Here is a 12,606-nt window from a genome sequence, read left to right as displayed (position 1 = left end):
ACTCTGAGCCATCCATTTACTGCACTGCATTGAATGAATGAGGTTGGTAACTCTAAGCCATCCATTTACTGCACTGCTTTGAATGAATGAGGTTGGTAACTCTAAGCCATCCATTTACTGCACTGCATTGAATGAATGAGGTTGGTAACTCTAAGCCATCCATTTACTGCACTGCTTTGAATGAATGAGGTTGGTAACTCTAAGCCATCCATTTACTGCACTGCTTTGAATGAATGAGGTTGGTAACTCTAAGCCATCCATTTACTGCACTGCTTTGAATGAATGAGGTTGGTAACTCTAAGCCATCCATTTACTGCACTGCTTTGAATGAATGAGGTTGGTAACTCTAAGCCATCCATTTACTGCACTGCTTTGAATGAATGAGGTTGGTAACTCTAAGCCATCCATTTACTGCACTGCATTGAATGAATGAGGTTGGTAACTCTAAGCCATCCATTTACTGCACTGCATTGAATGAATGAGGTTGGTTATCAGGCTGTACTACATTTTTTGTATATTGTTTTCAGTTCCTATGCTGAACACATGTTTGAATTCTGTACAGAGTGGAAAGGCAAAGACATCATGGAGGACGAGGACGCTTGTTTACAGATGTACAAGAGACTGCAATTATATAAATATGGTTTTGGCCAACAATGCAATTAGGATTGGAGAGATAAGAGAGCATATCTTGAATAATGACACCATATTTAACAACATCAATGCTGTAAGCCTGTCGACCACACAACGCAGCCTCCAACGGCACCGAGTAACGATGAAACAACTTTACTGTCGACCACACAACGCAGCCTCCAACGGCCCCGAGTGACGATGAAACAACTTTACTGTCGACCATACAACACATCCTCCAACGACACCGAGTGGCGATGAAACAACTTTACTGTCGACCACACAACGCAGCCTCCAATGGCACCGAGTGACGATGAAACAACTTTACTGTCGACCACACAACGCATCCTCCAACGGCACCGAGTGACGATGAAACAACTTTACTGTCGACCACACAACGCAGCCTCCAACGGCACCGAGTGACGATGAAACAACTTTACTGTCGACCACACAACGCATCCTCCAACGGCACCGAGTGACGATGAAACAACTTTACTGTCGACCATACAACACATCCTCCAACGACACCGAGTGACGATGAAACAACTTTACTGTCGACCATACAACACATCCTCCAACGACACCGAGTGGCGAAGAAACAACTTTACAAGGTGCCATTTGAGAGAAACTCTGACAGAGTCAAGAATATGCAACATGACTTTGTAGAGGTATGTATGCAACACTACTTCCAGTACTTCAGACCATATTTACTCATCTGTATATCCTTTTGTCTGTTACAGAGAATATTGGAGCTGGATGCCCATGTAATTCACCATGAATTTATTTATGTGGATGAGGTTGGCTTCAACCTCACCAAAACCAGGCACCGCGGAAGAAATGTAATAGGACAGAGGGCCTTTACCAATGTCCCTGGACAGCGTGGGGGTAATATAACTATGTGTTGTCCCTGGACAGAGTGGGGGTAATATAACTATGTGTTGTCCCTGGACAGCGTGGGGGTAATATAACTATGTGTTGTCCCTGGACAGAGTGGGGGTAATATAACTATGGACAGCATGGGGGTAATATAACTATGTGTTGTCCCTGGACAGCGTGGGGGTAATATAACTATGTGTTGTCCCTGGACAGCATGGGGGTAATATAACTATGGACAGCGTGGGGGTAATATAACTATGTGTTGTCCCTGGACAGCATGGGGGTAATATAACTATGTGTTGTCCCTGGACAGCATGGGGGTAATATAACTATGTGTTGTCCCTGGACAGCATGGGGGTAATATAACTATGTGTTGTCCCTGGACAGCGTGGGGGTAATATAACTATGTGTTGTCCCTGGACAGCGTGGGGGTAATATAACTATGTGTTGTCCCTGGACAGCGTGGGGGTAATATAACTATGTGTTGTCCCTGGACAGCGTGGGGGTAATATAACTATGTGTTGTCCCTGGACAGCATGGGGGTAATATAACTATGGACAGCATGGGGGTAATATAACTATGGACAGCATGGGGGTAATATAACTATGGACAGCATGGGGGTAATATAACTATGTGTTGTCCCTGGACAGCGTGAGGGTAATATAACTATGGACAGCATGGGGGTAATATAACTATGGACAGCATGGGGGTAATATAACTATGTGTTGTCCCTGGACAGCGTGGGGGTAATAAAACTATGTGTTGTCCCTGGACAGCGTGGGGGTAATATAACTATGGACAGCGTGGGGGTAATATAACTATGGACAGCATGGGGGTAATATAACTATGGACAGCATGGGGGTAATATAACTATGGACAGTATGGGGGTAATATAACTATGGACAGCATGGGGGTAATATAACTATGGACAGCATGGGGGTAATATAACTATGTGTTGTCCCTGGACAGCATGGGGGTAATATAACTATGGACAGCATGGGGGTAATATAACTATGTGTTGTCCCTGGACAGCGTGGGGGTAATATAACTATGGACAGCATGGGGGTAATATAACTATGTGTTGTCCCTGGACAGCGTGGGGGTAATATAACTATGGACAGCGTGGTGGTAATATAACTATGGACAGCATGGGGGTAATATAACTATGGACAGCATGGGGGTAATATAACTATGTGTTGTCCCTGGACAGCGTGGGGGTAATATAACTATGTGTTGTCCCTGGACAGCATGGGGTAATATAACTATGTGTTGTCCCTGGACAGCGTGGGGGGTAATATAACTATGGACAGCATGGGGTAATATAACTATGTGTTGTCCCTGGACAGCGTGGGGGTAATATAACTATGTGTTGTCCCTGGACAGCATGGGGGTAATATAACTATGTGTTGTCCCTGGACAGCGTGGGGGTAATATAACTATGGACAGCATGGGGGTAATATAACTATGGACAGCATGGGGGTAATATAACTATGGACAGCATGGGGGTAATATAACTATGGACAGCGTGGGGGTAATATAACTATGGACAGCATGGGGGTAATATAACTATGGACAGCATGGGGGTAATATAACTATGTGTTGTCCCTGGACAGCATGGGGGTAATATAACTATGGACAGCATGGGGGTAATATAACTATGGACAGCATGGGGGTAATATAACTATGTGTTGTCCCTGGACAGCGTGGGGGTAATATAACTATGTGTTGTCCCTGGACAGCATGGGGGTAATATAACTATGTGTTGTCCCTGGACAGCATGGGGGTAATATAACTATGTGTTGTCCCTGGACAGCGTGGGGGTAATATAACTATGTGTTGTCCCTGGACAGCGTGGGGGTAATATAACTATGGACAGCATGGGGGTAATATAACTATGGTCAGCATGGGGGTAATATAACTATGTGTTGTCCCTGGACAGCATGGGGGTAATATAACTATGGACAGCATGGGGGTAATATAACTATGGACAGCATGGGGGTAATATAACTATGGACAGCATGGGGGTAATATAACTATGGACAGCGTGGGGGTAATATAACTATGGACAGCATGGAGGTAATATAACTATGTGTTGTCCCTGGACAGCGTGGGGGTAATATAAGTATGGACAGCGTGGGGGTAATATAACTATGGACAGCATGGGGGTAATATAACTATGGACAGCATGGGGGTAATATAACTATGGACAGCATGGGGGTAATATAACTATGGACAGCATGGGGGTAATATAACTATGGACAGCATGGGGGTAATATAACTGTGGACAGCATGGGGGTAATATAACTATGGACAGCGTGGGGGTAATATAACTATGTGTGGTCCCTGGACAGCATGGGGGTAATATAACTATGTGTTGTCCCTGGACAGCATGGGGGTAATATAACTATGTGTTGTCCCTGGACAGCATGGGGGTAATATAACTATGTGTTGTCCCTGGACAGCGTGGGGGTAATATAACTATGGACAGCATGGGGGTAATATAACTATGGACAGCATGGGGGTAATATAACTATGGACAGCATGGGGGTAATATAACTATGGACAGCATGGGGGTAATATAACTATGGACAGCGTGGGGGTAATATAACTATGGACAGCATGGGGGTAATATAACTATGGACAGCATGGGGGTAATATAACTATGGACAGCATGGGGTAATATAACTATGTGTTGTCCCTGGACAGCGTGGGGTAATATAACTATGGACAGCGTGGGGGTAATATAACTATGTGTTGTCCCTGGACAGCGTGGGGTAATATAACTATGTGTTGTCCCTGGACAGCGTGGGGGGTAATATAACTATGGACAGCATGGGGGTAATATAACTATGTGTTGTCCCTGGACAGCGTGGGGTAATATAACTATGTGTTGTCCCTGGACAGCATGGGGGTAATATAACTATGTGTTGTCCCTGGACAGCATGGGGGTAATATAACTATGTGTTGTCCCTGGACAGCATGGGGGTAATATAACTATGTGTTGTCCCTGGACAGCGTGGGGGTAATATAACTATGTGTTGTCCCTGGACAGCGTGGGGGTAATATAACTATGTGTTGCCCTGGACAGCGTGGGGTAATATAACTATGTGTGTTGTCCCTGGACAGCGTGGGGGGTAATATAACTATGGACAGCATGGGGGTAAAATAACTATGGACAGCATGGGGGTAATATAACTATGGACAGCATGGGGTAATATAACTATGGACGGCATGGGGGTAATATAACTATGGACAGCATGGGGGTAATATAACTATGGACAGCATGGGGGTAATATGACTATGGACAGCATGGGGTAATATAACTATGGACAGCGTGGGGTAATATAACTATGGACAGCGTGGGGTAATATAACTATGGACAGCATGGGGGTAATATAACTATGTGTTGTCCCTGGACAGCGTGGGGGTAATATAACTATGTGTTGTCCCTGGACAGCGTGGGGGTAATATAACTATGGACAGCATGGGGGTAATATAACTATGGACAGCATGGGGGTAATATAACTATGGACAGCGTGGGGGGTAATATAACTATGGACAGCGTGGGGGTAATATAACTATGTGTTGTCCCTGGACAGCGTGGGGGTAATATAACTATGTGTTGTCCCTGGACAGCGTGGGGGTAATATAACTATGTGTTGTCCCTGGACAGCGTGGGGGGTAATATAACTATGGACAGCGTGGGGGTAATATAACTATGTGTTGTCCCTGGACAGCGTGGGGGTAATATAACTATGTGTTGTCCCTGGACAGCATGGGGGTAATATAACTATGTGTTGTCCCTGGACAGCGTGGGGGTAATATAACTATGTGTTGTCCCTGGACAGCATGGGGGTAATATAACTATGTGTTGTCCCTGGACAGCATGGGGGGTAATATAACTATGGACAGCATGGGGTAATATAACTATGTGTTGTCCCTGGACAGCGTGGGGGTAATATAACTATGTGTTGTCCCTGGACAGCATGGGGGTAATATAACTATGGACAGCATGGGGGTAATATAACTATGGACAGCATGGGGGTAATATAACTATGGACAGCGTGGGGGTAATATAACTATGGACAGCGTGGGGGTAATATAACTATGTGTTGTCCCTGGACAGCGTGGGGGTAATATAACTATGTGTTGTCCCTGGACAGCGTGGGGGTAATATAACTATGTGTTGTCCCTGGACAGCGTGGGGGTAATATAACTATGGACAGCGTGGGGGTAATATAACTGAGTTGTCCCTGGACAGCGTGGGGTAATATAACTATGTGTTGTCCCTGGACAGCATGGGGGTAATATAACTATGTGTTGTCCCTGGACAGCGTGGGGTAATATAACTATGTGTTGTCCCTGGACAGCATGGGGGTAATATAACTATGTGTTGTCCCTGGACAGCATGGGGGTAATATAACTATGGACAGCATGGGGGTAATATAACTATGGACAGCATGGGGGTAATATAACTATGGACAGCATGGGGGTAATATAACTATGGACAGCGTGGGGGTAATATAACTATGGACAGCATGGGGGTAATATAACTATGGACAGCATGGGGGTAATATAACTGTGTGTTGTCCCTGGACAGCGTGGGGGTAATATAACTATGGACAGCGTGGGGGTAATATAACTGTGTGTTGTCCCTGGACAGCGTGGGGTAATATAACTATGTGTTGTCCCTGGACAGCGTGGGGGGTAATATAACTATGGACAGCGTGGGGTAATATAACTATGGACAGCATGGGGGTAATATAACTATGGACAGCATGGGGGTAATATAACTATGGACAGCATGGGGGTAATATAACTATGTGTTGTCCCTGGACAGCGTGGGGGTAATATAACTATGGACAGCGTGGGGGTAATATAACTATGGACAGCATGGGGTTAATATAACTATGGACAGCATGGGGGTAATATAACTATGGACAGCATGGGGGTAATATAACTATGGACAGCATGGGGGTAATATAACTATGGACAGCATGGGGGTAATATAACTATGGACAGCATGGGGGTAATATAACTATGGACAGCATGGGGGTAATATAACTATGGACAGCGTGGGGGTAATATAACTATGGACAGCGTGGGGGTAATATAACTATGTGTTGTCCCTGGACAGCGTGGGGGTAATATAACTATGGACAGCATGGGGGTAATATAACTATGTGTTGTCCCTGGACAGCGTGGGGGTAATATAACTATGTGTTGTCCCTGGACAGCGTGGGGGTAATATAACTATGGACAGCATGGGGGTAATATAACTATGGACAGCATGGGGGTAATATAACTATGGACAGCGTGGGGTAATATAACTATGTGTTGTCCCTGGACAGCGTGGGGGGTAATATAACTATGGACAGCATGGGGGTAATATAACTATGGACAGCGTGGGGGTAATATAACTATGTGTTGTCCCTGGACAGCGTGGTTGTAATATAACTATGTGTTGTCCCTGGACAGCGTGGGGGTAATATAACTATGTGTTGTCCCTGGACGGCGTGGGGGTAATATAACTATGGACAGCGTGGGGGTAATATAACTATGGACAGCGTGGGGGTAATATAACTATGTGTTGTCCCTGGACAGCGTGGTTGTAATATAACTATGTGTTGTCCCTGGACAGCATGGGGGTAATATGACTATGGACAGCATGGGGGTAATATAACTATGTGTTATCCCTGGACAGCGTGGTTGTAATATAACTATGTGTTGTCCCTGGACAGCGTGGGGGTAATATAACTATGGACAGCGTGGGGGTAATATAACTATGGACAGCATGGGGGTAATATAACTATGGACAGCATGGGGGTAATATAACTATGGACAGCGTGGGGGTAATATAACTATGTGTTGTCCCTGGACAGCGTGGGGGTAATAAAACTATGTGTTGTCCCTGGACAGCATGGGGGTAATATAACTATGTGTTGTCCCTGGACAGCATGGGGGTAATATAACTATGGACAGCATGGGGGTAATATAACTATGTGTTGTCCCTGGACAGCGTGGGGGTAATATAACTATGTGTTGCCCCTGGACAGCGTGGGGGTAATATAACTATGTGTTGTCCCTGGACAGCGTGGGGGTAATATAACTATGGACAGCGTGGGGGTAATATAACTATGGACAGCATGGGGTAATATAACTATGGACAGCGTGGGGGTAATATAACTATGGACAGCATGGGGGTAATATAACTATGGACAGCATGGGGGTAATATAACTATGGACAGCATGGGGGTAATATAACTATGTGTTGTCCCTGGACAGCATGGGGGTAATATAACTATGTGTTGTCCCTGGACAGGGTGGGGGTAATATAACTATGGACAGCGTGGGGGTAATATAACTATGGACAGCATGGGGGTAATATAACTATGGACAGCGTGGGGTAATATAACTATGTGTTGTCCCTGGACAGCATGGGGGTAATATAACTATGGACAGCATGGGGGTAATATAACTATGGACAGCGTGGGGTAATATAACTATGGACAGCATGGGGGTAATATAACTATGGACAGCATGGGGGTAATATAACTATGGACAGCATGGGGGTAATATAACTATGTGTTGTCCCTGGACAGCATGGGGGTAATATAACTATGTGTTGTCCCTGGACAGCATGGGGGTAATATAACTATGGACAGCATGGGGGTAATATAACTATGTGTTGTCCCTGGACAGCGTGGGGGTAATATAACTATGTGTTGTCCCTGGACAGCATGGGGGTAATATAACTATGGACAGCATGGGGGTAATATAACTATGGACAGCATGGGGGTAATATAACTATGGACAGCGTGGGGGTAATATAACTATGGACAGCGTGGGGGTAATATAACTATGTGTTGTCCCTGGACAGCGTGGGGGTAATATAACTATGTGTTGTCCCTGGACAGCGTGGGGGTAATATAACTATGTGTTGTCCCTGGACAGCGTGGGGGTAATATAACTATGGACAGCGTGGGGGTAATATAACTATGTGTTGTCCCTGGACAGCGTGGGGGTAATATAACTATGTGTTGTCCCTGGACAGCATGGGGGTAATATAACTATGTGTTGTCCCTGGACAGCGTGGGGGTAATATAACTATGTGTTGTCCCTGGACAGCATGGGGGTAATATAACTATGTGTTGTCCCTGGACAGCATGGGGGTAATATAACTATGGACAGCATGGGGGTAATATAACTATGGACAGCATGGGGGTAATATAACTATGGACAGCATGGGGGTAATATAACTATGGACAGCGTGGGGGTAATATAACTATGGACAGCATGGGGTAATATAACTATGGACAGCATGGGGGTAATATAACTGTGTGTTGTCCCTGGACAGCGTGGGGGTAATATAACTATGGACAGCGTGGGGGTAATATAACTGTGTGTTGTCCCTGGACAGCGTGGGGGTAATATAACTATGTGTTGTCCCTGGACAGCGTGGGGTAATATAACTATGGACAGCGTGGGGTAATATAACTATGGACAGCATGGGGTAATATAACTATGGACAGCATGGGGGTAATATAACTATGGACAGCATGGGGGTAATATAACTATGTGTTGTCCCTGGACAGCGTGGGGGTAATATAACTATGGACAGCGTGGGGGTAATATAACTATGGACAGCATGGGGTTAATATAACTATGGACAGCATGGGGGTAATATAACTATGGACAGCATGGGGGTAATATAACTATGGACAGCATGGGGGTAATATAACTATGGACAGCATGGGGGTAATATAACTATGGACAGCATGGGGGTAATATAACTATGGACAGCATGGGGGTAATATAACTATGGACAGCGTGGGGGGTAATATAACTATGGACAGCGTGGGGTAATATAACTATGTGTTGTCCCTGGACAGCGTGGGGGTAATATAACTATGGACAGCATGGGGTAATATAACTATGTGTTGTCCCTGGACAGCGTGGGGGTAATATAACTATGTGTTGTCCCTGGACAGCGTGGGGGTAATATAACTATGGACAGCATGGGGGTAATATAACTATGGACAGCATGGGGGTAATATAACTATGGACAGCGTGGGGGTAATATAACTATGTGTTGTCCCTGGACAGCGTGGGGGTAATATAACTATGGACAGCATGGGGGTAATATAACTATGGACAGCGTGGGGGTAATATAACTATGTGTTGTCCCTGGACAGCGTGGTTGTAATATAACTATGTGTTGTCCCTGGACAGCGTGGGGGTAATATAACTATGTGTTGTCCCTGGACGGCGTGGGGGTAATATAACTATGGACAGCGTGGGGGTAATATAACTATGGACAGCGTGGGGGGTAATATAACTATGTGTTGTCCCTGGACAGCGTGGTTGTAATATAACTATGTGTTGTCCCTGGACAGCATGGGGGTAATATGACTATGGACAGCATGGGGGTAATATAACTATGTGTTATCCCTGGACAGCGTGGTTGTAATATAACTATGTGTTGTCCCTGGACAGCGTGGGGGTAATATAACTATGGACAGCGTGGGGGTAATATAACTATGGACAGCATGGGGTAATATAACTATGGACAGCATGGGGTAATATAACTATGGACAGCGTGGGGGTAATATAACTATGTGTTGTCCCTGGACAGCGTGGGGTAATAAAACTATGTGTTGTCCCTGGACAGCTTGGGGGTAATATAACTATGTGTTGTCCCTGGACAGCATGGGGGTAATATAACTATGTGTTGTCCCTGGACAGCATGGGGGTAATATAACTATGGACAGCATGGGGTAATATAACTATGTGTTGTCCCTGGACAGCGTGGGGGTAATATAACTATGTGTTGCCCCTGGACAGCGTGGGGGTAATATAACTATGTGTTGTCCCTGGACAGCGTGGGGGTAATATAACTATGGACAGCGTGGGGGTAATATAACTATGGACAGCATGGGGGTAATATAACTATGGACAGCGTGGGGGTAATATAACTATGGACAGCATGGGGGTAATATAACTATGGACAGCATGGGGTAATATAACTATGGACAGCATGGGGGTAATATAACTATGTGTTGTCCCTGGACAGCATGGGGTAATATAACTATGTGTTGTCCCTGGACAGGGTGGGGTAATATAACTATGGACAGCGTGGGGGTAATATAACTATGGACAGCATGGGGGTAATATAACTATGGACAGCGGGGGTAATATAACTATGTGTTGTCCCTGGACAGCATGGGGTAATATAACTATGGACAGCATGGGGTAATATAACTATGGACAGCGTGGGGGTAATATAACTATGGACAGCATGGGGGTAATATAACTATGGACAGCATGGGGGGTAATATAACTATGGACAGCATGGGGGTAATATAACTATGTGTTGTCCCTGGACAGCATGGGGTAATATAACTATGTGTTGTCCCTGGACAGCGTGGGGGTAATATAACTATGTGTTGTCCCTGGACAGCGTGGTTGTAATATAACTATGTGTTGTCCCTGGACAGCATGGGGTAATATGACTATGGACAGCATGGGGGTAATATAACTATGTGTTATCCCTGGACAGCGTGGTTGTAATATAACTATGTGTTGTCCCTGGACAGCATGGGGGTAATATGACTATGTGTTGTCCCTGGACAGCGTGGGGGTAATATAACTATGGACAGCGTGGGGGTAATATAACTATGGACAGCATGGGGGTAATATAACTATGGACAGCATGGGGGTAATATAACTATGGACAGCGTGGGGGTAATATAACTATGTGTTGTCCCTGGACAGCGTGGGGGTAATATAACTATGTGTGGTCCCTGGACAGCGTGGTTGTAATATAACTAACTATGTGTTGTCCCTGGACAGCATGGGGGTAATATGACTATGGACAGCATGGGGGTAATATAACTATGTGTTATCCCTGGACAGCGTGGTTGTAATATAACTATGTGTTGTCCCTGGACAGCGTGGGGGTAATATAACTATGGACAGCGTGGGGGTAATATAACTATGGACAGCATGGGGGTAATATAACTATGGACAGCATGGGGGTAATATAACTATGGACAGCGTGGGGGTAATATAACTATGTGTTGTCCCTGGACAGCGTGGGGTAATAAAACTATGTGTTGTCCCTGGACAGCTTGGGGTAATATAACTATGTGTTGTCCCTGGACAGCATGGGGGTAATATAACTATGTGTTGTCCCTGGACAGCATGGGGGTAATATAACTATGGACAGCATGGGGGTAATATAACTATGTGTTGTCCCTGGACAGCGTGGGGGTAATATAACTATGTGTTGCCCCTGGACAGCGTGGGGGTAATATAACTATGTGTTGTCCCTGGACAGCGTGGGGGTAATATAACTATGGACAGCGTGGGGGTAATATAACTATGGACAGCATGGGGGTAATATAACTATGGACAGCGTGGGGGTAATATAACTATGGACAGCATGGGGGTAATATAACTATGGACAGCATGGGGTAATATAACTATGGACAGCATGGGGGTAATATAACTATGTGTTGTCCCTGGACAGCATGGGGGTAATATAACTATGTGTTGTCCCTGGACAGGGTGGGGGTAATATAACTATGGACAGCGTGGGGGTAATATAACTATGGACAGCATGGGGGTAATATAACTATGGACAGCGTGGGGGTAATATAACTATGTGTTGTCCCTGGACAGCATGGGGGTAATATAACTATGGACAGCATGGGGGTAATATAACTATGGACAGCGTGGGGGTAATATAACTATGGACAGCATGGGGGTAATATAACTATGGACAGCATGGGGGTAATATAACTATGGACAGCATGGGGTAATATAACTATGTGTTGTCCCTGGACAGCATGGGGGTAATATAACTATGTGTTGTCCCTGGACAGCGTGGGGGTAATATAACTATGTGTTGTCCCTGGACAGCGTGGTTGTAATATAACTATGTGTTGTCCCTGGACAGCATGGGGGTAATATGACTATGGACAGCATGGGGGTAATATAACTATGTGTTATCCCTGGACAGCGTGGTTGTAATATAACTATGTGTTGTCCCTGGACAGCATGGGGGTAATATGACTATGTGTTGTCCCTGGACAGCGTGGG

Source organism: Oncorhynchus nerka, linkage group LG8, assembly GCF_034236695.1.
Source record: "Oncorhynchus nerka isolate Pitt River linkage group LG8, Oner_Uvic_2.0, whole genome shotgun sequence".
In the NCBI taxonomy this organism is placed as follows: Eukaryota; Metazoa; Chordata; class Actinopteri; order Salmoniformes; family Salmonidae; genus Oncorhynchus; species Oncorhynchus nerka.
Note: the sequence above shows the minus strand (reverse complement) of the source record.